General features: G+C 44.8%; 1 protein-coding gene across 16 annotated transcripts in view; it reads right to left on the reverse strand.

Annotated features, from left to right (window-relative positions):
- RBM47 (RNA binding motif protein 47) overlaps nt 1–22,985 on the reverse strand; it is a 208,647-nt gene that overhangs the window by 92,347 nt on the left and 93,315 nt on the right. The window contains exon 1 of one of the 16 annotated variants that reach the window (XM_055384835.2): nt 75–445. The exons of 14 other annotated variants lie outside the window; for them this stretch is intronic. The gene's annotated coding sequence lies outside the window, so the exon portion shown is untranslated. Of the gene's footprint in view, nt 1–74; nt 446–22,985 lie in introns of those variants that run through there. One more of the 16 variants, XM_019025665.4, reaches the window with a different exon arrangement.

Below are 22,985 nucleotides of genomic sequence, written 5' to 3' on the forward strand. Positions count from 1 at the left end.
TGGAAAATGGCACAGAGCAGTTCTTGACAGTTTTAAAATGTCAGAAGGGTTGTTGTCATTTTTTGGTCTCCTACCTTATGTGGATGGGTTCCATCTTATTTTCAATGTCCTCCTGTTGCAGAAGCTTCCGGTTAGTCCTGGGACTAAAGGGCAATTGACCTCACTCCTCCTGGGTCTGACTGACTAATCTGTTAGGGTGGGTACCATAAATGACCATTTTATCTGCCTGCCCGGGGCGTGGCGACAGGGCCTCCCCGCCCCCCAGCCCTGCCTGTCAGCTCCTTTTGCTTTCACAACATTTCTCGTCTTGCCCTCTATCACAGTGAGCTGACCCGCCTCCTAACGCCTCATCCGGGCCTCCCTTTTTCTCTTTTTTCCCTCTCTTCCTCTCTCCTTTCTTGCCTTGCTTCCCTGAGAGGAACATAATGGGTGTTGGGGGAGGGCGATGATTCTCTTTTTCTTTTTTTTTTTTTTTTTGAGACGGATTCTCGCTCTGTCACCCAGGCTGGAGTGCACTGGCACAATCTCGGCTCACTGCAACCTCCGCTCCCAAGTTCAAGCGATTCTCCTGCCCCAGCCTCCCAAGTAGCTGGGATTACAGGCACCTGACACCATGCCTGGCTAATTTTTTTATTTTTAGTAGAGACAGGGTTTCACCATGTTGGCCAGGCTGGTCTCGAACTCCTGACTTCAGGTGATCCGCCTGCCTTGGCCTCCCAAAGTGCTGGGATTACAGGCATGAGCCACCGTGCCTGGCCCTCATCATTCTATTTCTCCTTCTACTATTTTATGTGACATATCACACAACCCAGTGCATGGTATAGACAGGTATTATTATTCTCGAGATTCAGAGATGCAGAAAGATCCAACAACAGCCCAAGGTCACTGAGCCATTGCTGACAGGCCAGGGGCTGAGGTGGCCTTTCCTGACAGCCCAGGATTTCCCTTAAGCCACTGACCTCCAAAAGCACCTCCTCTCAGAGCCGTAAGGCCCCACCTGGTCTAACCTGCTCTCCCCGCCACCTGTGGCATAGTTTCCTCTCAGATCCCTCTCCTCATCTTCCTTCCTTCCTCAGCACGGGCCAGCCCCTTATTCTAATGTTAGGGTTTATCTCACTTGACCTCTTGTCCCTTGTGTGCCCTTCTTTATGCAAACCCAAGAGGAGTAAATCCCCTGCATGCTGGGGAGTAATTACTCCCATCACAAAAGTCTTTCCCATGAGCACCCCTCTTGGGTCACCTGTCTCATTCCACTCTGCATTAGGGTATTCGTGTGTCCTCAAATGCCATCCCTCCCTCCCTCCCCACCTTCCTTCCTTCCTTCCTTCTTTCTTTTTTCACTGAGTCTCGCCCTGTTGCCCAGGCTGGAGTGCAGTGGCACAATCTCAGCTCACTGCAACCTCTACCTCCCAGATTCAAGAGATTCTCCTGCCCCAGCCTCCTGCATAGCTGGGATTATAGTCATGCACCACCACACCTGGCTAATTTCTTTGTAGTTTTAGTAGAGACGGGGTTTCACCATGTTGGTCAGGCTGGTCTTGAATTCCTGATTTCAAATGATCCACCCGCTTCGGCCTCCCAAAGTGCTGGGATTACAGGCATAAGCCACCGTGCCCAACCCTCAACTCCTTTCTAGATCACCAGAACACTCACCTCTGCACCCCCTGGCATGGAGTCCAATGCCTTACTGTTCAGAAATATACTTAAATTTTGATAAAAAAAGTTTGAAGACACAAAATCTGAATCCGAAACAGTGTTTCAAAGGCATATATTCTACGTACAGTCAGCCCTCAGTGTCTGTGGGTTCTGCATCCCTGAAGTCAACCAACCACAGATCAAGAATATTCAAAAATCTCATGTACCCCATAAATATATATACTACTATGTGCCCACAAAAAATTAAAAATGTAAAAATGTGAAAAGGATGGCTGTGTCTGTACTAAACACATACAGACTTCTTTTTCTTGTCATTATTCCCTAAACAATACAGCATAACAACTACTTACTAGCGTTTCCATTGGATCAGGTATTCTAAGTCATCTAGAGATGACTCAAAGTACATGGGAAGATATGTGTAGGTCATATGCAAATATTGCACCATTTTATATAGAGGACTCGAGCATCCAGAATCTGGGGGGCCTGCAACCAATTCCCCATGGATACAGAAGGATCACTATATAAACAAATGCCAGAATTTGGGGTTTTAAGGTAGTTGCTTTGCTTTTATTTATTTATTTATTTATTTTGTATTTCAATGAGGATGAGAAAATGGGATTATGAAGTCCAGATAGCCAATAAGATAGCCATCAAATCACACCACAAAACAAGCATTGTTTCTTTTCTTTTCTTTTCTTTTCTTTTTTTTTTTTTTTTGAGACGAAGTCTCACTCTGTCACCCATGTTGGAGTGCAGTGGTGCCATCATGGCATCATGGCTCACTGTAATCTCCACCTCCCGGGTTCAAGCGATTCTCCTGCCTCAGCCTCCTGAGTAGCTGGGACTACAGGCACACACCACCACGCCCGGCTAATTTTGCTATTTTTTTAGAGATGGGGTTTCACCTTGTTGGTCAGGCTGGTCTCGAACTCCTGAGCTCAAGTGATCCACCTGCCTCGGCCTCCCAAAGTGCTGGGATTACAGGCGTGAGCAACCACACCCAGCTGCAAACATTGCATCTCAAGTGCCTACAATAATCAAGTATTTGATATATGACACCTCATTTAATTAAACAGACAGATGAGAGGACAGACTCAGAGAGGCTGCCCAAGGATACACAGCTAATAACGACAGATCTGAGAATCTAAGCGGGTCCCAGTTGGAGCCCTTCTCTTTGCCTGAGTCACACTCATGCACATGCACACTGTAGCCTGCACACCCTACTGCCCAATCAGGGGTGTCCAATCTTTTGGCTTCCCTGGGTCACACTGGAAGAAGAATTGTCTTGGGCCACACATAAAATACACTGATACTAATGATAGCTTATGAGCTTTTAAAAAAAAAAAATCCCAAAGGAAGCTTATGAATTCGTGTTGGGCCACATTCAAAGCCATCCTGGACATGCCACAGGTTGGACAAGCCTGGTCTAAATCAAGATCCAGCCCAGGAGTGGTGGCTCACACCGGTAGTCCCAGCACTCTGGGAGTCCCAGGCAGGAGGATCACTTGAGCCCAGAGTTTAAGACCAGCCTAGGCAACATAGTGAGACCCTTGTTTCTATAAAGAAAAATATATAAAAAATGATCCAGGCATGGTGGCATGCGCCTGTGGTCCAAGCTACTTGGGAGGCTGAGGTGGGAGGACTGCTTGGGCCGGGAGTTGTAGTTGAGGCTACAGTGAGCCAAGATCACATCACTGTACTCTGCCCTGGGTAACAGAGTAAGATCTTGTCCTTAAAAAAAATAAAAAATAAAAATCACTTGCATGTATTTTCTGCCAACCTCTGACCAGAACCAGTTCAACTCTGTTTTTCTCCTTCAATCCTTTCTTTTTTTTGAGATGGAGTTTCACTCTTGTTGCCCAGGCTGGAGTGCAATGGAACGATCTTGGCTCACTGCAATCTCTGCCTCCCGGGTTCAAGCGAATCTCCTGCCTCAGCCTCCAGAGTAGCTGGGATTACAGGTGTGCACCACCACACCCGGCTAATTTTGTATTTTTAGTAGAGACGGGGTTTCTGCATGTTGGTCAGGCTGGTCTCGAACTCCCAACCTCAGGTGATCTGCCCACCTCGGCCTCCCAAAGTGCTGGGATTACAGGTGTGAGCCACCACACCCAGCATCCTTCAATCCTTTACCTTGGTCTCCTCACCCTCCTCTCCCACTTCTCTCCACCCTACCCTCCTTTTTTTTTTTTTTCTTTTTTTTGAGACGGAGTCTCGCTATTGTTGCCCAGGCTGGAGTACAGTGGCTCAATCTTGGCTCACTGCAACCTCCATCTCCCAGGTTCAAGCAATTCTCCTGCCTAAGCCACCCGAGTAGATGGGACAACAGGCGCCCACCACCATGCCCAGCTAATTTTTGTATTTTTAGTAGAGACGGGGTTTCACCATGTTGGCCAGGATGGTCTCGATCTCTTGACTTCATGATCCACCTGCCTTGGCCTCCCAAAGTGCTGGGATTACAGACATAAGCCACCGTGCCCAGCCCACCCTACCCTCTTATCCCTAATTAAGATAATCTCTACTGCTCACTTTGAAATCTACTGATGAACTCTATTTCATATTGAAGCCATAAAATCCAACCAAAAAATATGGCTTCTCCCACTTTGGGTAAGCCTTTTATGTTCTTTTTTTTCTGTGATCACAAATTTGTTATTTGACTTTAAACCCTGTAGGTTGTATTAGAATTCCCCGTGTTCTATACGGCACTTGGCACATAAAAGTCTCATGCTGCTCAGAGACTAAATTATGTGTCCCTGAGAAAGGACTGTGCCTTCTGTGCAATAGAAATGTTTTATAATAGCATTTTCCACCTCCAGCCATGTGATTCTAAGTGGAGTTTTTTCTCTATTGGTTTTGGTATGCCAGCATGCAGGTATACCCCTAGAATTTTCAACTGCAGAGCTGCAATAGGGCAGAATAATGTGTCTCTGGGGAGTGCTGCTGTATCGCCCCAGGCCTATTCCAAAGCATCTTTCAGCTGTAGGGGCCCATGTCTAGCCTGAATATCTTTGAGGCTAGTATATATTTGGCCTGCAGAATAGTTTCAGCTTCGGAAAGGGGTTTTGAGCTCCCTTGGACACTAGGAAATAGTAGAGGAGAAAGGAGAGGTAGAGATTTAATTTGGAGCTTCTAAATCTTCCGGAATCTTCCAAGGGTTTAGGAATGCCCATGAATCATACTCAAACCCCTTTAGAGGACTTCAAAGAGTACCATGAATGTGACCTCAGAAACTGCTCATCACCTAGCCAACTTCAACAGATGTGTAAGAAAGGGCCCAGGGGCTCTTGGTGCTTTCCCAAACTGCCCAAGGAAGGAGGGGCTGCAATAGGAGAGGGGAGATCAATCTACACTGTCCGGTGCTGCCTATCATGGGGACATCAACCACTAGACCAGCAGTTCTCAAAGTGAGGTCCCTGGAATGCTGAAAGGCTCCACGGTTCTTAATAATACTAACATATTTCCCTTTTACACGGCATTGACACTGACTAGTGATAAAAAGGCAATGGTGGCTAAAACTTCTAGCCGTGTAAGAGGCAGTGCCACCAAAGTATACTAGTAATCGTGGCATTTTTTTACCACCAGGCATTTGAAGTTGTTCTACCTTTTTTTAAAGCCAATTTTCCTTAAGAATGTATTTGGTAACACAGTATTAATTTTATTTTTATTTTTTTCTTTTTAAAATTTTTTAAATTTTTTAATTTTAATTTTTTTGTTGCTGTTGTTTGAGACAGAGTCTCCTTGTTGCCCAGGCTGGAGTGCAGTGGCACAATCTAGGCTCACTGCAACCTCCACCTCCTGGGTTCAAGTGATTCTCCTGCCTCAGCCTCCCAAGTAGCTGGGATTACAGGCACCTGCCACCACATCCAGCTAATTTTTGTATTTTTAGTAGAGATGGGGTTTCACCATGTTGGCCAGACTGGTCTTGAACTCCTGACCTCAGGTGATCCACCTGCCTCAGACTCCCAAAGTGCTAGGATTACAGGCATGAGCCACCACATCCAGCCTATTTATTTTATTAAGTCTCAATTCAAGTAGATGTTTTAAAAATATTCTGTGCAATGAAATAGAAAGTATGATAAACCACTTCTACTGTATACCAAATTACGATTGCTGTCTCAAGGAAAAATCACTTGAGAGTCACAGGCTACACTACTTGATAAAACAAACTATGATTATTTAGATTTGAATATTTGGCAGACCTTTTCTAAAAAATGAATGAAGTGACCCTGGCACTTCAAAGAACACAACAGACAGTATTGATTTCCAATGATCAAATTCAAGCTTTCAAGCAAAAGTTAAATATGGGGGAACCTGGCTAACTCTGGGTGTACTGCCTATGAGTTAGCCCTGCTGTGCAAGGAGAAGAAAAATAATTTTAAAAAATACAAAAAAAGGAAGAAAAAAATTTGGGGGCAACCCGCATTTATCACCACAAGCTTGACTGCTTGCCAGTGATTAAAGGCTTTTCTCATGAGATCAGCTATGACAATAACAAATGTGGATTTTTAAAAATACATACTGAAATGTTTCAATATTTGGAAGATCTTCACAATTCAGTGAACCAATATTTTCCAAATAACCAACCATGATGTTACAGAATCATGCATGGGTAAGCAGTCCATTCAAAGTTCAAGATGGGCCAACCAATTTTAATGTAACAGAGCATGAAAATTTCCTTTTTACGGTTTCAGATTCTGCATGCAACTAACCTTTAAGAAACTACCTCTTGGCTGGGCGCAGGGGCTCACGCCTGTAATCCTAGAGCTTTGGGAGGCCAAGGCTGGCAGATCACCTGAGGTCAGGAGTTCGAGGCCAGCCTTTCCAACATGGTGAAGCCCTGTTTCTACTAAAAATACAAAAATTAGCCCGGCGTGGTGGCAGGTGCCTGTAATCCCAGATACTCGGGAGGCTGAGGCAGGAGAATCTCTTGAACCTGGGAGGCAGAGGGTGCAGTGAACTGAGATTGTGCCACTGCATTCCAGCCTGGGCGACAGAGCAAGACTCCATCTCAAACAAAACAAAACAAAACAAAACAAAAACTACCTCTTGTAGAGTTTGGGTTTAGTATCAAAGAAGAATGTTCACAATAATCCAAAAATTATACTATAATATTCCTCCCTTTTCCAATTGCATATCTTTGTGAGGTTGAATTTTCTTTCCCTATAGAACTTCAGTGAAAATGACATACCTCAATAGATTGAAGCAGAAGCAAATATGAGCATACAGCTGACCTCTATCAAGCCAATCATCAAAGAGATTTGAAAAAATATAAACGACATGATCTTCTCTTTATCTACTTTTTTTGGAAATATAATTATTTTTCATGAAAACATTTTCATAAAAAATGAGCTATTATTCTTGTTAAAGGAAATTAATATTTTTCCTAATTTTTGGAAATATAATTATTTTTCATGAAAACATTTTCATAAAAAATGAGCTATTATTCTTGTTAAAGGAAATTAATATTTTTCCTAATTTTAATTTCTAATGCAGTAAATATCAATATATAGAACCCAAATAAAAGCACTTTAAAAGCACTTTGCATTTCTCAAAATTTTTTTTTTTTTTACGCAGAGTCTCACTCACCCAGGCTGGGGTGCAGTGGTATGATCTCAGCTCACTGCAACCTCTGCCTCCCGGGTTCAAGCGATTCTTATGCCTCAGTCTCCCAAGTAGCTGGGATTATAGGCATGCGCCACTATGCCTGGCTAATTTTTGATATTTTTAGTAGAGACAGGGTTTCACCATGTTGGCAAGGCTGGTCTTGAACTCCTGACCTCAAGTGACCCACCCGCCTCAGCCTCCCAAAGTGCTGGGATTACAGGAGTGAGCCACCACACCTGGCTAATAATTTTTAAGAATATAAAAACAGGGCTAGGCACAGTGGCTCATGCCTGTAATCCCAGCCCTCCTGGCTTGGGCTCAGGAGTTCAAGATCAGCCATGGTAGGCCGGGCATGGTGGCTCATGCCTATAATCCCAGCACTTTGGGAGGCCAAGACAGGCAGATAGCCTGAGGTTAGGAGTTGGAGACCAGCCCGGCCAACATGGTGAAACCCTGTCTCTACCAAAAATACAAAAATTAGCTGGGTGTGGTGGTAGGCACCTGTAATCCTAGCTACTCGGGAGGCTGAGGCAGGAGAATTGCTTGAACCCAGGAGGCAGAGGTTGCAGTGAGCTGAGATCACGCCATTGCACTCCAGCCTGGGCGCCAAGAGCAAAACTCCATCTAGGAAAAAAAAAAAAAATCAGCCAGGTTGACGTGGTGAAACCTTGTCTCTACAAAAAATACCAAAAATTAGCCAGGCATAGTGGCATGCACCTGTGGTCCCAGCTACTTTGGAAGCTGAGGTGGGAGGATTACCTGAGCCTGGGAGATTGAAGTGGCAGTGAGCAGTAATCGTGCCACTGCACTCCAGCTTGGGTGACAGAGTGAGCCCTGTCTCAAAAAAAAAAAAAAAAGGAAAAGAAAAGGAAAGGAAAACAGGGTTGTCAGATTTCGCAAATAAAACTTCAGGGTGCCCAGTTAAACTTGAATTTCAGATAAGAAATGAATATTTTCATATATGTTCCATACAATGTTTGGGAAATACTTGTACTAAAAAAATTATTTACTGTTTATCTGAAGTTACAGCCAATTGAGTGCCCTGTATCTTATCTGTCTGTGAAGATGTCCAGAGTCCCCAAAATTTGAGAAACACTGCACTGGGCTATGTCCCTCCCACATGTGCTAAAACACTAATACAAACATTTATTAAGCACCTGCTGTGTACTAGACACAGTGCTAAATTCTCAACTTAAACAACCTCCTGCCAAATCTCATGTGGCAAGTATTCTCATGATCCCTATTTTCTCATACAAATGAGGAAACAGAAACCCAAAGAAGTCAAGTGAAGCTAATTATTGGTGGAAAGCAAGACTGGAACCCACCAGACTCCAAAATCTCAGCTTGTACCTATTAGGCTTACACTGAACTCTGAATAAATGAGATTTCTAAAGATGGCTGGCTTTTCTGCATACTTTCATCTCACATTTTAGCACATCCATTTCTATTGCTCATCTTCTCTCTGTTTCACAGCTGTGTGTTCTGCTATCACAGCAACCGTGAAAACCAAGGCTGGAAGTGCCGTGTGTGTCAAGGAATTCTAACCAGAACTGGAATTGGCATTCAGACTCAGAAAAGGATATTCTCATGGATGCTTTCCTAGGCATGACAACAGCATAGTTCCGGGCTGGGAATTCTAGAATGCAGCAACGGTGCACGGACACCGCTCAGCTCACTGCAGCCTTGACCTCCTGGGCTCAAGCAATCCTCCTGCTTCAGCCTCCTGAGTAGCTAGGACTACAGGCGCACGTCACCACGCTCGGCTAATGCTCATTACTATGAATGAAAAGCCACTGGGAGCCTGGTACTGCGCTAGAATATTCTTTGAGAATAAGTTGGGAATTTATCCAAATGAATCTGTACCAACCAAAACAAATGCAAACGTTGTAAGCAAGCCAAGGTCCTGTTTTTCACATGATCCTGATCCAGGCCACTGGATATATTTAATGAGCTCAGGCTTGATAGTAAACAAAATAGGGAAAGTAAAATATTTTTATGATCCAGTATGGGGGTAAGGCTATGAATTTCACTGTGTTACATGATCTGCAAATACAAAAATGAATCTGCTTGCACCCAACTAGGGGACCTCCCCTAGTTACCGCTTGCTATAATGAAATGTAGAAAGTGATAAACATGGCCAGGCATGATGGCTCAGGTCTGTAATCCCAGCACTTTGGGAGGCCAAGGTGCGCAGATTGCTTGAGGCCAGGAGTTTGAAACCAGCCTGGCCAACATGGCGAAACCCTGTCTCTACTAAAAATACAAAAATTAGCCAGCTATTTTATTAGTACAAAATACGACTATTAGCACACCTGTAGTCCCAGCTACTTGGGAAGCTGAGGCACGAGAATCGCTTGAACCCAGGAGGCAGGGTTGCAGATCACAGAGTGAGACTGTCACAAACAAAGTGATAAACATAAAAAAAGAGATGCTAGTCTTTCATATTGGCCAGATTTCTTTAACAAAAAGATTCACCTTTCAAACAATTTTTGTTTTGTAAACCTGGATTTTTATTAAGGTGAGGCACACTGGATTATTCTAAAGGCAGTTATGTATACAGAAGCCAGGGGCGAAAGAACTTTGAAAATAGCCTAGAGGAAAGAATGGGACCAAGAGAGGAGGGGGAAAAAAAGGATAAATAGGGGAAAAAATGCAAAAACTGGAGTTTTTTGGTAACTAAGAAGAGGTGCATTTTAAAAGCCAAGGCTTGGTAAAAACCTAGGTAATAGGCTTAAGTAGAAAGGAGATTTGGGAAGCTCCAGGGCCCTTGGACACCTGGCAGTGAGCATCAGAAAGAAAAGTAAGAGTTCTTAAGAAAAACCAATCAACTTTGCATTTGCCCTGGGGCTGCCTGGCAGTGCTGCTATCAGAATTCAGATACTGGCCCAGCCCTGCTCTAGGGCCTGAAGTTTGGCTCTTGCCTCTTCATTTCAGTCCCTTTAGCTGCCCATCCAATCTAGATCCCCGGAGTGCTCAAAAGAGAGGCAGCAAGAAGAAAAAGAAAAAGAAGGACAAACTGAAATGCAAGCATGGACCTTAGATGACGATTCTCACAGCTCTCCCCCTTCATGGGACCTTCAGAATTCATTCTTGTGAAAGCTGTAAGTCAAGGAGGACACAGCCAGAAACCGTGACTCATCAAATTCCCAAAGCCAAGACCAGAACACACAGACTCTGGATCCAAGGACTCGCTTTCTGCCTTCAGAACACGGGATCCTGCCTACTTTGTAGTATTTCAATACAAAGCTGATGAAGCCGAGGGTCCCCATCTACTCCCTGCCAGCCTTGCTGCCCTTCCCTGTCTTCAGAGTTTTCTAAACCATAGAGAAGATAGAGTTTAATTCCATGGTGTTTGAGTCACAGGACCTTAGAACACTTCAGAAAACGACTGGCCTTAAAAAATGGTTGGGTCTGTACAGGAAAGTCACTGAGTACAGGGGATGGCAAACATTTCTGTCATGGGCTAGGTAAATACTATATAGGCTTTGCAAGCCATGTGGTTTCTGTTACATATTCTTTTATTTGTTTCTTTTTGTTTTTTGTTTTTGGGGTTTTTGTTTTTTGTTTTTGAGACAGGATCTCCCTCTGTCACCCAGGCTGGAGTACAGTGGTGCCATAACAGCTCACTGCAGCCTCAACCTCCCTGGCTCCAGGGATCCTCCTGCTTTGGCCTCCTGAGTAGACTGCAGGTGTGCTTCACTACACTTGGCTAATTTTTTTATTTTATGTAGAGACAGGGTCTCTCACTGTGCTGCCCAGTTTGGTTTTTTTTTTTTTTCTTTTTTGCAACCTTTTAAAAATGTAAAAACCATTAGCTAGAGGGCCATACATAAACAGACAACAGCCACAGTTTACTGATGCCTGACTTAGAGCAATGGAAAAGGGTTGGCAGCATTGACTGGTGACTGCTGCATGTAGTGAGACTAAAGATAGTACAAAACCTCACCAGGTTTGACGAAGGCAACTACCTCTCCATCTGACTTGCCCAAGTCAGCTATAGCTGTGGCAGAGAATTTAATCCTGAAATGCTAGGCTTATATCTTTGAAAAATTAGATAAATGAAGTTGTTGGTTTTTTGTTTGTTTTATTTTATTTTATTTTTTTGAGACAGTCTCACTCTCTCTTGTCCAGGCAGCCACCCTGCAGTGTCATGGTGTGATCTTGGCTCACTGCAACCTCCACCTCCTGGGTTCAAGCAATCCTCCCACCTCGGCCTCCCAAGTAGCTGGGACTACAGGCGTATGCCACCACACCTGGCTAATTTTTTTTTTTTTTTAAGACGGAATCTAGCTCTGTTACTCAGGCTGGAGTGCAGTGGTGTGATCTCGGCTCACTGCAACCTCTGCCTCCCAGATTCAAGAGATCCTCCTGCCTCAGCCTGCCAAGTAGCTGAGATCACACCTGGCAATTTTTTTTTTTTTTTTTTTTTTTTTTTTGTATTTTTTAGTAGAGACAGGGTTTCACCATGTTGGCCAGGCTGGTCTTGAACTCCTGACCTCAAGTCATCCACCCGCCTTGGACTCCCAAAATGCTGGGGTTACAGGCATGAGACACTGCGCCCGGACTAACTTTTGTATTTTTAGTAAAGACGGGGTTTCACCATGTTGGCCAGGCTGGTCTCGAACTCCTGGCCTCAACTGGTAATGCCCGCCTCAGCCTCCCAGGACAAATGAAGTTTAAAATAAGCTAGAATATTTTTTAACCTGCTAGTTTTCATTGTGTGTGTGTGTGTGTGTGTCTGTTTGGGGGGTGGGGGGGTGTACGTTTTTATTTAAAAGTGAATACTCCATATGTACCACAAAATTCCAAACCTGGAAGAATCTTCCAATATAGTCCAGTCTACAACTGTTTACCCTTGAGGAAACTGACCTGCTTCAGTTAAATGAGATATTCTAAGTCACATGTTAGTTTGCAGAAGAGAAGGGGCCAGAAACTTGTTCTCATATTTCAAAATTCATACACTTTACTTTAATGGTGCACTGCCCATTAAGTACTAAAAAATCAATTCAACAAATACTTATGAAGTATTTCTTATATATCTAGCACTGGTTAGGTGCACTAAGGTTACAAAATAAATGTAAGCGAAGATTACTGCCCATAGAAATGTTTTGGGCCAGGTGTAGTGGCTCACGCCTGTAATCCCAGCACTTTGGGAGGCCAAGGCAGGCAGATCACAAGGTCAAGAGATCAAGACCATCCTGGCCAAAATGGTGAAACCCCATCTCTACTAAAAATACAAAAATTAGTTGGGCGTGGTGGCACGCCTGTAGTCCCAGCTACTTGGGAGGCTGAGGCAGGAGAATCCCTTGAAACCAGGAGGCTGAGGTTGCAGTGAGCTGAGATCGTGCCACTGTACTGCAGCCTGGCGACAGAGTGAGGCTTTTTAAAAACAACAACAACAACAACAACAAAAAACCCTTTTGGTCTCTCACTGAGAAAACAAGGCACACACACTAAGCAAATACATTCTTCCTTGCATTGTCATATAACTACATATCTAAAATGGGAGCCACCGTAATCCTAGCACTTGGGAGACCTGAGGTCAGGAGTTCAAGACCAGCCTGGCCAATATGGTGAAAACCCATCTCTACTAAAAATACAAACCCTAGCCAGGCATGGTGGCACGCACCTGTAATCCCAGCTACTCGGGAGGCAAAGGCAGGAGAATTGCTTGAACCTGGGAGGTGGAGGTTGCAGTGAGCTGAGATCGTGCCACTGCACTCCAGCCTGGGTGACAGAGTAAGTAAGACCCTGTTTCAAAAAGAAAAAAACAAAAACAAAAATTAGCTGGGCATGGTGGCATGCGCCTGTGGCCACAGCTACTTAGGAGGCTAAGGCAGGAGAATTGCTTGAACCCAGGAGGCGGAGATTGCAATGAGCCAAGATCACACTGCTGCACTCTAGCCTGGGTGACAGAGGGAGACTCTGTCTCAAAAATAAATAATAAAGAAAGAAATAATAAAACAGGGCCATCTCGTATAACTCTGTAATGGTGGAAAGTTTCTGTATCTTTGCTGCTATCAGGATAGTAGCCAGTAGCCACATATGTCTATTAAGCACTTGAAATGTGCCGCTGGCTACCATATTAAAAATTTTTAATTTTACAGATGTTCCTTGACTTACAATGGGCTACTTTCCATTAACCCCATCATAAGTAAAAAATATCATAAGTCAAAAATGTGGCTGGGCGAGGTGGCTCACGCCTGTAATCCCAACACTTTGGGGAGGCCAAGGTGGGCAGATCACTTGAGGTCAGGAGTTCGAGACCAGATGGGCCAACCATGGCCAACATGGTGAAACCCTGTCTCTACTAAAAATAAAAATTAGCTGGGCATGGTAGTGCATGCCTGTAATCCCAGCTACTCAGGAGGCTGAGGCAGGAGAATTACTTGAACCTGGGAGGCAGAAGCTGCAGTGAGCCAAGATCGTGCCACTGCACTCCAGCCTGGGTGACAGAAGGAGACTTTGTCACAAAAAAAAAAAAAAAAAAAAAAAAAAAAAAGCATCTAAGGCAGGGCATGGTGGCTCACACCTGTAATCCCAGCATTTTGGGAGGCTGAGGTGCGCAGATCACTTGAAGAGCTCGAGACAAGTCTGGCCAACATGGCAAAACCCTCTCTCTACTAAAAATACAAAAATTAGCCAGGTGTGGTGGCACACACCTGTAATCCCAGCTACTTGGGAGGCTGAAACAGGAGAATTGCCTGAACCCGGAAGGCGGAGGTTGCAGTGAGCCGAGATTGCGCCACTGCACTCCAGCCTGGGCAACAAAGTGAGACTCCATCTAAAAAATAAGAAATAAATAAATAAATAAATGAAAATTAAAATAAAAGTAAATAAACTTCACGATGGATTTTAAGGATATTAGAGCCTTTTTTTTTTTTTTTTTTTTGAGATGGAGTCTCACTCTATCACCCAGGCTGGATTACAGTGGTGTGATCTCGGCTCACTGCAACCTCCGCTTCCCGGGTTCAAGCGATTCTCCTGGCTCAGCCTCCCAATGAGCTGGGATTACAGGCGTGTGCCACCACACCTGGTTAATTTTTGCATTTTTAGTAGAGATGGGGTTTCACCATGTTGGCCAGGCTAGTCTGGAACTCCCGACTTCAGGTGATCCGCCCACCTCAGCCTCTCAAAGTGCTGGGATTACAGGTGTGAGCCATCATGCCTGGACGATCATGAAGTTTAAACATTCTAGGTGGAGAATCTTCTGTACTTACTTTTAATTAAATTATTATTATTTTTCTTCTTCTTTTTTTCGAGATGGAGTCTCGTTCTGTTGCCCAGGCTGTAGTGCAGTGGTACAATCTTAGCTCACTGCAACCTCCACCTCCTGGTTTCAAGCAATTCTCCTGTCTCACCTCTTAAGTAGCTGGGACTACAGGCACACGCCATCGCACCCAGCTAATTTTTGTATTTTTAGTAGAGATAGGGTTTCACTATATTGGCCAGGCTGGTCTTGAACTCCTGACCTTGTGATCCACCCATCTCGGCCTCCCAAAGTGCTGGGATTACAGGCGTGAGCCACCGCGTCCAGCCCTATTTTTCTTTTTTTTAATCTGAATTTAAATAGCCATGTGTGGCTAGGGACTTCTGTACTGGACATCACAGGTCTAAAATAATTATTATAATCTGGATGAAAAATATGTCACATTCATTCTGTCACTTTTCCTTCTTTTGCCTATGGCAAAAACCACTATAATCACAGGACTCTTTTTCCTTTGAACATGGGCAGGCTTTCAGAATTCTCCATGCAAGGCGAGGCACGGTGGCTCACACCTGCCACCCTAGCACCTTGGAAGGCTGAAGTGGGAGGATCCTTGGAGCCCAGTAGTTGGGGACCAGCTTGGGCAACATAGTGAGACCTGTCTCTACAAAAAGCAAACAAAATTAGCCGGGCATGGGGGTGCATGCGTGTAGTCCCAGCTACTCAGAAATTGAGGCAGGAGGACTGTTTGAGCCCTGGAGGTAGAGGCTACAGTGAGCCATGATCGCAGCAGTGCGCTCCAGCCTGGGTGACAGAGTAAGACTTTGGAATAAATAAATAAAATAGAATTCTCTGTGCAACCATTGTCAATGGCATGGACTTGGTTTACATAAAACGAAACCTGTTTGCCATTCCCGATGCAGATTAAAAAAGGTGACAAAGGTGACCTGGAGAAGGAAGGAGTTGAGGTGAGCTTCAGATGAGATCGGGAGTGATCAGGGTGGTCTGGCCATAGACTAGCTGAGCTTCAAAAGATAACACCTGGAGAGATAAAGAGGAAAGGACAAAGAGTATGGGGTTCTCTGTATAGAGGAGAGTAGCTGCGAAGGAGCTGAATGGAGCTCCCCTGGTCCTAGGACAAGGAGGATGCTGGCCTGCCAAGCAGAGAGGGTTGGGTTGGGTGTGGTTGGAGATAAGGGGATAGGCAGAAGGGTGGGTCTGGGTTATGACTTTGAAATTCCAGGACACCCTGAGGGTTTCAGCAGGAGCCTGGAGAACACATTTTAGAAAGGCAACTCTGATAGCTAGGCACAGTTAGGTTGTATAATGGACATGCGCTCAGATACCAGGGTGAAGGCTATGCCAGTAATGATGTGTGTTTTTCCTTTAGGAAAATAAAACTTGTTTATTATGTAAAATGTATAAATCTCAGAAAAGCAGATATAAAAAAATTAAAATCAGATGTCTACCAACCACAGATGACATTTTGATGTGGTTTCTTACAGTTTTTTTTCTCCTTCTCTGGCTAGTGCAGTAATTTAGGAATTAACATTATGACTTGAACTAGGAAGATGGTAGTGCGAATGAAGAGGAAAGGCTGTGAAAGACATCGTTAAGTGAGGCAGGGGGGTGAGGACAAAAGAGAATTAGCTTCCAAAGACAGGAGTTCTAGACCTGGGTATTCTGTGGGGCCTGAACTCCCAGCCTTGGTTTTGCCATACATCAATCTCTCTTTTTTTTTTATCTTTTTTTTTTTTTTTGAGATGGAGTCTTGCCCTGTCGCCCAGGCTGGAGTGCAGTGGCGCAGTCTCAGTTCACTGCAACCTCTACCTCCTGGGTTCAAGAGATTCTCCTGCCTCAGCCTCTCAAGTAGCTGGGACTACAAGTGGGAGCCACCATGCCCGGCTAATTTTTTGTATTTTTAGTAGAGACGGGATTTCACTGTGTTAGCCAGGATGGTCTCGATCTCCTGACCTCATGATCCACCTTCCTCAGCCTCCCAAAATGCTGGGATTACAGGCGTGAGTCACCACGCCCGGCATTTTTTTTTTTTTTTTTTTTTTTGAGATGGAGTCTTGCTCTGTCACCAGGTTGGAGTGCAGTGGCACGATCTTGGCTCATTACAACCTCCACCTCCTGGGTTCAAGTGATTCCCCTGCCTCAGCCTCCCGAGTAGCTGCCACCACACCCAGCTAATTTTTTGTATTTTAGTAGAGACGGGGTTTCACCATGTTGGCCAGGATGGTCTTGATCTCCTGACCTCATGATCCACCCGCCTCGGCCTCCCAAAGTGCTGGGATTACAGGCGTGAGCCACCATGCCTGGCCTTTTTAAAAAATATATTACTCTTTTTCCTTTTCTTTTTCTTTTTAAATATTTTTTTTCCTTTTTTTTTTTTTTTTTTTTTTTGAGACGCCCGGCCCATACGTCAATGTCTTAACCACTTCTCATTGGAGTCTAATTAAAGGTCAGATGAGATTTTTGAGACCCCCTTCAACTAACGTACAGATATGTCTGTGTATATTTAAAGTGAACATCACATATAAATAGACGTAGTGGTCATAACACCACACAAGATCCCTTGATCTCTAGGCTATACCAGTAGCTTATAGCCTCTTGCAATCTGCAAAATTTTAGGGGTAGAGTAATTAAACTTTCTATTCTGAGCAGTGTTACAAAGAGGATCTGTAGCTGTAGTTCACAGGACAGGGAATGAATGGGGCAATGTAAACAGAGAATTCACTTTCAGACAGGACTCCACCAAGCAGTAAAAGCTTCTTCCTAGGAGCCAAAAGGTTTTCAAAGCCCAATACATCTTTGAAGACTATAAGAAAAACAATAGTAAAAACAGCTGCTAGGGAATACAGATTATGCTCTCTGAGGCCAGATGCAGTGGCTTACACCTGCAATCCCAGCACTCTGGGAGACCAAGGTGGGCAGTTCACCTGAAGTCAGGAGTTCAAGACCAGCCTGGCCAACATGGTGAAACCCCATCTCTACTAAAAATACAAAAATTAGCTGGGTGTGGTGGTGCATGCCTGTAGTCTCAGCTACTTGGGAGGCTGAGGCAGGAGAGTTGCTTGAACCCGGGAGGCAGAAGTTGCAGTGAGCTGAGACCGCGCCACTGCACTCCAGCCTGGGAAACAGAGCAAGACTCTGTCTCAAAAGAAAAAAAAAAAAAAGAAGAAGAAGGGAAAAAAAAGCTCTCAGGTAGGAAAGAGCAATACAAAGACATTCACCAGGCCAATAAGCAAAAGTTTACACCAGAGGTTATCTATACGTTTTTAAAAAATACTGATTCCTGGGCTCCCCTTCAGACCAATTAAATCAGAGTCTCAATAAGTGTTGCCTGTGAATTGATTTGTCTTATTTTGTTTTATTTTCTGAGACTGGATCTCAGTCTGTCACCCAGGCTAGAGTGCAGTGGCAAAAACATGGCTCACTATAGCCTCGACCTCCCGGGCTCAAATGATCCTTGCATCCTAGACCCTTGCCACTCCCTCTCCCCAGTAGCTGGGACTACAGGTGCGTGCCACCATGCCTGGTTAATTCTTTTTTTTTTTTTTGAGATGGAGTTTTACTATTATTGCCCAGGCTGGAGTGCAATGGTGTGATCTCGGCTCACCACAAACTCTACCTTCCAGGTTAAAGCGATTCTCCTGCCTCAGCCTCCCGAGTGGCTGGGATCACAGGCATGCACCACCACGCCCAGCTAATTCTGTATTTTTAGTAGAGATGTGGTTTCCCCGTGTTGGTCAGGCTGGTCTCAAACTCCCAACCTCAGGTGATCCACCTGCCTTGGCCTCCCCAAAGTGCTGGGATTACAGGCATGAGCCACCATGCCTGGCGCCTGGCTAATTTTTTTTAATTTTTTTTTTTTTTTAGAGATGGGGTCTCACTATGTTGCCCAGGCTGGTCTTGAACTCGTGGGCTGAAGTGATTCTTCCACCTCAGCCATCCACAGTGCTGGGATTACAGGCCTGAGCCACCATGCCTAGCCTGGTAATTTTTTAAAATTCACAACATGATTGAAACTTGAAACACAAGAAGATGCCCTGGAGAAAAAACAGTTCAAGGGACAGCAGAGCAGCTGGGATCCACACTGTGCCCTTAGCCACCTGGGTTAAGGGTTACAGCAAGTTCCTTAGTGATGTGGGAACTAGAGGCCAAAATAGAACCCACCAATACATTTTATAATTGCATATTACACTCCGTATAGTTAAAATTTCAGGGTGTAGATTCCATGATTTTCAATACATCCTTTGGTCATTTTCACTGAACTGTGAGTTAGCGAACTCCTGGGGACCTGGTCAGAATGTCGATGGACATACCTTTTTCTGAGAATCCCTTGGCCCTCTAAGGAGCTGGTAGTTAAAAAATGCAAACTCGGCCAGGCGCGGTGGCTCACGCCTGTAATCCCAGCACTTTGGGAGGCCGAGGCGGGCAGATCACGAGGTCAGCAGATAAAGACCATCCTGGCTAACACGGTGAAACCCCATTTCTACTAAAAATACAAAAAATTAGCCAGGCATGGTGGCGGGCACCTGTAGTCTCAGCTACTCTGGAGGCTGAGGCAGGAGAATGGCGTGAACCCGGGAGGCGGAGCTTGCAGTGAGCCGAGATCGCGCCACTGCACTCCAGCCTGGGCGATGGAGCAAGACTCCGTCTCAAAAAAAAAAAAAAAAAAAAATGCAAACTCGCCTCAGACTGACGTAGGTATGTGAGCCAGCTCTGCCATGCATGAACTGTATGACCTTGTGTGAGTTCCCTGTTGTCTTTTAAGTCTGTTTTCTTATTGACAAAATAGGAATCCTAGCCCCTTCTTTAGAGATTATGGAAGAGATCAAATGAGGCTATACAAGTAAAACTGATAATACAAGTAAAAGAGTTCCTTATGCCTGGCATATAGTGAATGCTCAGTAAATGTAAATCATCATTATTTTCTTAAGACCTCTAGGGTTCCTTATAACTCCAATATTTTAAGATTCCAAGAATCACTGATTACACAGGTATAGATGAACAAAAATCAGTGGGTACTGTTATGCCTAGATTGAAAGGCCTGGTTTGTGTTCAGCACCTTTTCATACCAGCCTGGTATGGTATTTCTTTTTTTTTTTTTCTTTTTCTTTTTTTTTTTTTTTTGAGACAGAGTCTTGCTCTGTCACCCAGGCTGGAGTGCACTGGCACATACCAGCTCACTGCAACCTCCGCCTCCCGGGTTCAAGCGATTCTCCTGCCTCAGCCTCCTGAGTAGCCGGGATTACAGGTGCCCACCACCACGTCTGGCTAATTTTTGTATTTTTTTTTTTCCGTTTTTGTTTTTGTATTTTTCAGACAGAGTCTAGCCCTGTCGCCCAGGCTGGAGTGCAGTGGCGAGATCTCGGCTCACTGCAACCTCCACCTCCCGGGGCAAGCGATTCTCCTGCCTCAGTCTACCGAGTAGCTGGGATTACCGGCACCTGCCACCACCCCCAGCTACTTTTTGTATTTTGAGTAGAGACTGGGTTTCACCATATTGGCCGGGTTGGTCTTGAACTCCTGACCTTATGATCCGCCCACCTTGACCTCTCAAAGTGCTGGGATTACAGGCATGAGCCACCACGCCTGGCCTCGTTTTTTTTTTTTTTTTTTTTTTTTTTTTTTCCCCTCATAGAGACGGGGTTTCACCATGTTGGCCAGGCTGGTCTCAAACTCCTGACCTCAGGTGATCCACCCACCTTGGCCTCCCAGAGTGCTGAGATTACAGGCGTGAGCCACTGCGCCCAGCCTCTGGTATGGTATTTCAATGCCCACTTCATTCTTTGCTTGAGGTGTCACTTGTATTTTGCTGACCTTGTTCTTAGTTTCAAATAACTCATTTATTTTGCAGACATAGAAATTTTGTCATTCTTTATGAAAGCAATGTGGCTGTTCTACTGCTACTTCTTGGCAGGCAATACCTGCATAGAAACCAATGAGCATGGCTGAAGTGAATGTCAGACATTCTATTTCTGTCTGCCCACGGTGCAGCAACCGCTGACACACTTGGGGCAACCTGCTTTACCCAAAGTGCAGCCCGGGATGAGGCCCCACCTCAGCAGAACTTTGATGCATGTCTAATGACTGGCTTGGAGACCTTGTTCTTGGAAACTACAGGGCTGACATTTAAGTATCACCCATGAAATTTGCCTCAAGGTTCAACGCTGACATTAGCTACCAATTTCGGCTTCATAACCTTGGAGTATTCTCTTTGCTTTCTAGAGCATTAAATACCATCCTACAAAGCATAAAGCCATTATTGACCTGTTATTCTGCCAAAAGACACATACACTTTGTTGATGCCCACAATTTTCTTTCTCTTCCTCTATGGTAGGTCCAGACCTCTTCCGTTTAGGTAGACAGGCCTCCTTTTGTAGGCAATTGTCTGCTTCCCTGCCATGTTATTGGTTGAGTCATGGCTCATATCCACCTCTCTGCCTTTGCAGTTTTTGGTGTGTGTGTGTGTGTGTGTGTGTGTGTGTGTGTGTGTGTGTGTGTGTGTGTGTGTGTGTGTGTGTGTGTGTTTATTGTTGTTGTTGACAGAGTCTCACTCTGTCATCCAGGCTAGAAAGCAGTGGCACGATCTCAGCACGATCTCAGCACGATCTCAGCTCACTATAACTTCTGCCTCCCAGGTTCAAGCAATTCTCCTGCCTCAGCCTCCTTAGTAGCTGGGATTACAGACACCTGCCACCACGCCAGGCTAAGTTTTTGTATTTTTAGTAGAGATGAGGGGTTTCACCATGTTGGCCAGGCTGGTCTCAAACTCCTGATCTCAAGTGATCTGCACCCAGCCTGCCTTTTCAGTTCTGAAAATAGGTTATCTTGTTTGGCAAATAGCAAGACATCAAAGAGCACACAGACAAAGTAACTAACCACTAGATCTATGAAACTTTTGCCCACATGAATGAACTAATTTTATTTCGTGTTATTTATTTATTTTTGAGACAGGGTCTCACTCTGTTGCCCAGGCTGGAGTGCAGTGGCATGATCATGGCTCACTGCAGCCTTGACCTCATAGGCTCAAGCAATCGTCCCACCTCAGCCTCACAAGTAGCTGGGGCTACAGGGATGCACCACCATGCCCAGCTATTTTTTTTTTCTTAAGACAGCATCTCTCTCTGCCTCCAAGACTGGAGTGTGGTGCCTCCATCTCAGCTCACTGCAGCCTTGACAGAGCCTCAGGGTCAGGAGATCCTCCTGAGTAGCTGGGACTACAGGTGCAAGCCACCACACCTGGCTAATTTTTGTAGAGATAGGGTTTCACCATTGCCCAGGCTGGTCTTGAACCCCTGGGTTCAAGCAATCTGCCTGCCTCAGCCTCCCAAAGTGCTGGGATTCCAGGTGTGAGCCACCATACCTGGCCTAATTTTTAAATTTTTTGTAGAGACACGATCTCACTGTGTTGCCCAGGCTGATGAACTGATTTTAAAAGGGCAAATCATTAAGTTTGGAATTAGCCTTAAACTCACTGCTCTTACACTCTACCAAAAACCATTTTTCCAAATATCTGTTTGGGTCCAGAAAGCAGATCTCAGCAACATCTTAGCTTTTACAGGAAGGCATTGTGATGAAGTCACTGGTTGTCTGTATTCACAATGGGCTAAACGTAAATTCGGCCCAATTACTCTGACACGTCTTTTTTTTCCTTCTTCTTTTTTTTTTTTTAGATGCGGTGTCACTGTTTTGCCCAGACTATAGTGCAGTGGCACAATCATAAATCACAGCTCACTGCAGCCTTGAACTCCTGGACTCAAGTGGTCCTCATGCCTCAGCCTCCCAAGTAGCTAGGACTACAGGCGTGTGCCACCATGCCCAGCTACATCAAGTCTTGGAAAGTTCTTCAGTCTGCATCATAGTGGTAATTATACATTTATGTTTATAAACAGCAAAGGACTTCAGGGTTACTTTTGCATAAGTTTTCAATACCAGCAGGCTCCATACCTAAATTAACACTGATGTCAAATTTGATCAGAGATCAGGCAGAAGGAAAGAAAAGGGAGAGGTCCAGACAAGAGGGTAGTGAATATACTCCCTGGCAAATCTGGATACAGATGAGAAAAGGGATCCAGTAACAACTTCTGCATTTTCAAACATACCATTACATATGTGAGGTAGGATGCTCTTTCATTGGTATTGTTTTTTTTTTTTTTTTTTTGAGACAGTCTTGCTCTGTCGCCAGGCTGGAGTACAGTGGCACGATCTCAGCTCACTGCAACCTCCGCCTCCCGGGTTCAAGCGATTCTCCTGTCCCAGCCTCCCAAGTAGCTGGGACTAGAGGCGCACGTCACCACGGCCAGTTAATTTTTGTATTTTTAGTAGAAACAGGGTTTCACTACGTTGGCCAGGATGGTCTCGATCTTTTGACCTTGTGATCTGCCCACCTTGGCCTCCCAAAGTGCTGGGATTAGAGGTGTAAGCCATGGCGCCCAGCCTTTTTTGTTTTTTGTTTGTTTGTTTGTTTGTTTGAGACGGAGTCTTGCCCTGTTGTCCAGGCTGG

Source organism: Gorilla gorilla, chromosome 3 (genome assembly GCF_029281585.2).
Source record: "Gorilla gorilla gorilla isolate KB3781 chromosome 3, NHGRI_mGorGor1-v2.1_pri, whole genome shotgun sequence".
Classification (NCBI taxonomy): domain Eukaryota; kingdom Metazoa; phylum Chordata; class Mammalia; order Primates; family Hominidae; genus Gorilla; species Gorilla gorilla.